Source organism: Diadema antillarum, unplaced genomic scaffold (genome assembly GCF_040938485.1).
Source record: "Diadema antillarum isolate AM-2024a unplaced genomic scaffold, OU_Dant_1.0 seq00000382_RagTag, whole genome shotgun sequence".
Taxonomy (NCBI): domain Eukaryota; kingdom Metazoa; phylum Echinodermata; class Echinoidea; order Diadematoida; family Diadematidae; genus Diadema; species Diadema antillarum.
This window is the reverse complement of record NW_027271380.1, coordinates 1,774,725-1,779,786: the sequence shown is the minus strand read 5'-3', so window position 1 is coordinate 1,779,786 and position 5,062 is coordinate 1,774,725. Positions and strand designations below refer to the sequence as shown.

Below are 5,062 nucleotides of genomic sequence, written 5' to 3'. Positions count from 1 at the left end.
CTGCATGTTCAGATATCTAGATCTAGACTATATACTTTGAGATACTACCAGTCGCATTTAATAAAGGATTTGTGATTAAAATCTCAACAAATTACCGTACATGTGGGACTGGGAGAACTCTGCACCTGTGCCTGTGGTAAACTCGGCCCCCGACAACAACTGGCTCAATAAAACCGGGTTTTTCGTGCTATTTCAATAATAATTCATACATCAACAACTTACTGAAAGCAATTGTAAGCTGTTGATGTATGAATTACAGGGGTGATATTCCTCAGATTTAAATCGGAATTCCGATTTTTAGTTTTTTTATTTTTTTTTTTTTTATTTTATTTTTTTTTGGTACAAGTTATTAACAAGATCTAGATCTATATGATTTCTTGTTTAAATCATAACATGTTTGTCCTGATACAGTAAATCTTAAGCCCAAATTTCCCCTCCAGGTATGCACAAAATTGCACAATTTAAAGTCCCAAAATGCAAAAAGTCCTTACCGTACGAGGGGGACACCCCCTCCCACACCCTCCCCCCTCCTCGGTCGCTCCGCTCCCTCGCGGAAGTAGACTTAGACCCTGTCTATTTTTTTTTTCAAGAGTGAATATCACCCCTGGAATTACTATTGCAATACCAAGAAAAACCTGATTTTATTTAGCCAGTTGTTGTCGGGGGCCGATTTTACGTGTGTATGCGGTGTATGTTAACGTGTGCAGGGCCAAAATATGCACGAAAAATTCCCTCTGTAAACGGGACACCAAAAGTCTTGACGTCCCATTTACACGTGGAACAAAAACCAATTTCAATGGAATATAGGTTTCCTGTGATAAAATTTAATTTGCATGTCTACACATACTTAATGAAGATTGTCAATAGCACAAAATTACTGAATTTGAAAATGCTAACAGCTCCACAACATGTACTAAAAGTTCCCCGTGTAAACGGGACACCAAGGTCTTGGCGTCCCATTTACATGTGGAACAAACACCCAATATACTTAAGTATAGGTCTATCGTATAGCATCTGTCTACGGATGAGGGGAGCTGACCGACGAAAGTCAATATATAAATGAGAAGCCCCCGAATTAGAGACAGATCTTATCGGTCTAATGATTATTAAGCTGTCCAGGAATGGTTCACATATTACTGCAGGCCTATGGTCCATTTTTGTCACAAAGTTTTCACATATTAATGTCAACCAATGTACTTTGCTGTTGTAGGTTTTGCTTGCGGTGCTCCAAAATGCGACCGTACACGGGGAATGGAAAAGCTTCCACAAGCACCACTGCAAATGGCTCGAAAGAAAAGCGTAAGAAAAAAAGGCAGCCACTACCATACACCTTACGAATTAGGTGCGAGCATAGGAATCTAGATGAAGGTACTTCCACTACTCCCTTGCCATCCAAATCAAAGGGAAAAGGAAAAACGCAAAATTGGCGAGACAATCTAAAACAGAAAAACCCTGAGAAGCATGCTGAATTGAAAAAACGTGACAAGACCTACAGTAGGTACTACCGGCTACAATGTGCCACTGCGGAAGAAACTTTGAAAAAAAGAAATCTTTCAAAAGAAGAAAGAGAAGAAGCCGAGATGTGGAAGAAAAGAAAAGAACGTAATAATGAAACTGCAAGAAACAGAATGAGAAAGATGAATGCAAGAAAGAAGGAAGATGAGAAGAATGGAAAAACAAAAAAAGCCATGACTAGAAGAGAGTGTGAGAAGAAAAGAGCATATGACGCAGAGAGGAAGAGGAAACAACGTGCTAAAAAAAGTGCAGCAGAAATGGCCAAGATAAATCAAAAAAGAAGAGAGAAATATGCGGCAGAGAAATACATGGAGATTCAGAAGATAAACGAAGAAAAGGATCGAAAGTTGAAAGAGATGGAACAGAAGGTAAAAGATGTGGAAGAAAAGTTACGTGAAAAGGAGATTGAGATGCGTGAAAAGAACGCCGAGTTAGGTGAAGACGCTATCGATGTGAGATCTAATACTGCCAGACGAAAGAGCCTTCAACGCGTCAGAAGAGCTTTTCCAAAACAAAGATCGCATTTTGTTTCTACCACAGTTGACCTCGTACAGAAAGCTTCACCACTGAAAGCTGCTGCACTGGAGAAGGCAGGAATAACAGGCAGAAATCCATTGCATGAAGGAGTGATGGAAGCCGTCGCAGATGCCCTTTCAGGACCGAAAAAGTCTGCAAAACGGAAGCAAAATGGCCATGTCTCTCGCTGCTATAAAGAAGTATAAACAACAAAGAGCGGCTGGAAGATACTTCGGTTGTAGCCGCAAACTTCTGGGAAATGCAATAAAAAAATCAGCAGGCCGAAGAGCGCTCTCATTGAAAACAATTAAACTCGTCCAAGAATTCTATGAAGCCAACTCAAATACTTTGCCAGATAAAAAACTCGTAAGTAAAAAAACCTACAAACCAAGACATGTAATGGAGTCATCCATAGCAAATCTATACCAGAAGTACACCAAAGCACATCCAGATAACCCAGTAAGTGCAGGGATGTTCTACAGCTACAGACCAAAACATGTAAAAACTAGAGGACAAGCCAAATATATCGGTTGTCTTTGTGAATACTGTGAAAACATAAATTTGAAAATACAAGCGATCAACAGCCTCCACAAAGGAACCTTCAAAGACGGCTATGATGTTGTCAAAGCAACAATGTGCCCGAAACCACCGGGATGGGATTTCAACCATCATTCCTGTATCAGCAGAAAGTGCAAGAAATGTGGCGTGGATATGTTAGACCAACGACTGCAACCTATCCTTGCAGACCTTGACAAGACCATGATTGTAAAGTGGAAACGGTGGACAATCATAAAAACAACATGCCACACCAAAAAGGGAACCAAGGAAGTGAAGAAACGTAAGCCAATAGAGAAACAAGGAACAGTGCAGGATTTGGTAAAGGAGCTTAAGGAGGAGATAGACCCATTCAGTGAACACTTGTTTAACAAGGATTGGCAAGGTAATCAAGAAAAAAATCTCCGAAAGAATCTGCAAATGAATGAGGTATTGGGGGTGTATGATTTTGCTGAAAATTTCAAGTGCGAGCATCAGCGAGAGGTTCAAAGCGCATATTATTCACACGATGCTGCAACAGTCCACCCTGTGGTCACATATTACATCTGTCCGACATGTTTGGAAACTGTGACGGAGAGTATTGTAATGGTTAGTGATGATTTAACCCACGACCAACCATCTTGTGCACGAATTCCATCGCAGAGTCACCAAGCATTTAACTGCAACCAGGGGGTTGAACATTACTAAGTTTTACCGTTTCTCTGACGGCTGCAGTAGCCAAAAGGGACCTATTTTGGACATAAGTTACGGGAGGGAGGATTTTGGACACATCATACATCACAACTATTCGGGGACTAGGCATGGTAAGGGCACCAGTGATGGCGAGAGTGGAGTTGTTAAGAGGAAAGCAAGTGAAGCAGTCAGAGCAGGAACTGCCACAATCAGCACCCCAGATCAACTATATCATTTTCTGAAATCCAATGTTACAAAAGAAGCTACCGAAGACAAATGCTGCTGTCCATTTAGGAGATCGGTTATTTTTGTAAAACATGAAGAAGTTTCGCGAGAGCGGCGAGACGGGAGGGCCCCAAGAACTGTTAAAGGAACAAGGAAGTTACACAGTATCAAGAGCACAAAGGGAGGAACAGTTGGCACAAGGAATCTCTCCTGCTTTTGTTACCCATGTCTCAGAGGTGGTGGTGGCAGATGTGCAAATGCAGCTTATGTACAGCCTTGGAAGCAAGTTCAACTAAGTACAGGTAAATAAACCCGGGGGAGGGGGGAGGGGGCCTCCATTGACAAGTGAATATCATGCGTGTCCAAGAAAACACGTAAAAAGGGTATCTTTTTCAAGGCTGGGCATGTAACGTACGTAACGTGATAAGGGTGTCAAAAACACTAAAATACTGAAAAAATGGTATACTTTTCGCACGGAATCTTACGTGTTAAGGGTTCGATTTGCGAGGGTATTAAAAAACACTATTATACCTAAAAGGGGGAACTTTTTGAGCCAAAACTACGCGTTTAGGGTCCGATTTGCGAGTGAGGTAGGCTTATAAATATAATAAAAAAGGGATCAGCGTGCACTTATAAAATGATGGGGTTGTTAAATTATCGTTGTAACCTACTTGCTTAGGGGGTCAAATTATCGGAATATGTGTTGAGGATACGATTTCGTACAAAATACTTGTTAAGGGTAAAGTTTCACACGCCAATACTTGTTAAGGGGTGCTTTTTCAGAACTGGGAAAATACGTGTTTAGGGTGCTTTTTGAAACCCCATGGACGCGCATGATATCCACCGTCACTGGAGGCGCCCCCCCCCCCCCCCCCCCCCCCCCCCCGGTAAATAAACTTGTTATGCTAGATCAAAAAATGAATACTGTTAACCACTTAATAAAGTCATTTTGGGTAATTGCTTATTGTTCACATCAATTACCAAAGCATGTGGCCAGTAAGGGTAAATTTCAATGTAGAGATGCTCGAGTCATTGTAGTGAAAGAAATACAACTATTTATGTACTTTTTTCTGGGGAACAATTTTGTGTCTTAATTTTTACATGAAAAGTTCACTTTTGAAGCTTGCACTTTATATCCAATGCTATATGTTACAGATGACTTCCTAGAAAGTTTGTTCAAGACATGTCAGAGCAGAGATTCTTAAAACTTACCGGTTTATGCGGTGGTGGCCTGCGGCTGACATCTATCGACCTTCAATTCAAGACACTTCCAGTACAACCTGTAGGTCTATATTGTATCATGCACTGCTCACAACCTCCTATACACACAATTTATATGTTTCTGTACAATTTATTCTTGTTGTCATTACAGCAAAGGTGACCACTAGCCATGACGCCCCCCAGCCATGACACAGCCAGGCGAGCTAGCCAAGACGTTGGAGCCAAGCAAGATGTCGCCCCCCAAACTCCCTGATCATGATGATGCTCCCCATGTCACCCCCAAACTCCCTGATCATGATGAAGCTTCCCATATCAACCCCAAACTCCCTGATCTTGATGATGCTTCCCATCTGTAGAT

At 41.5% G+C, this 5,062-nt stretch overlaps 1 pseudogene; it reads left to right on the top strand.

Annotated features, from left to right (window-relative positions):
• The first annotated feature begins 359 nt into the window (after positions 1–359).
• LOC139731691 (uncharacterized) lies at positions 360–4,276 on the top strand (annotated as a pseudogene).
• Positions 4,277–5,062: the final 786 nt, after the last annotated feature.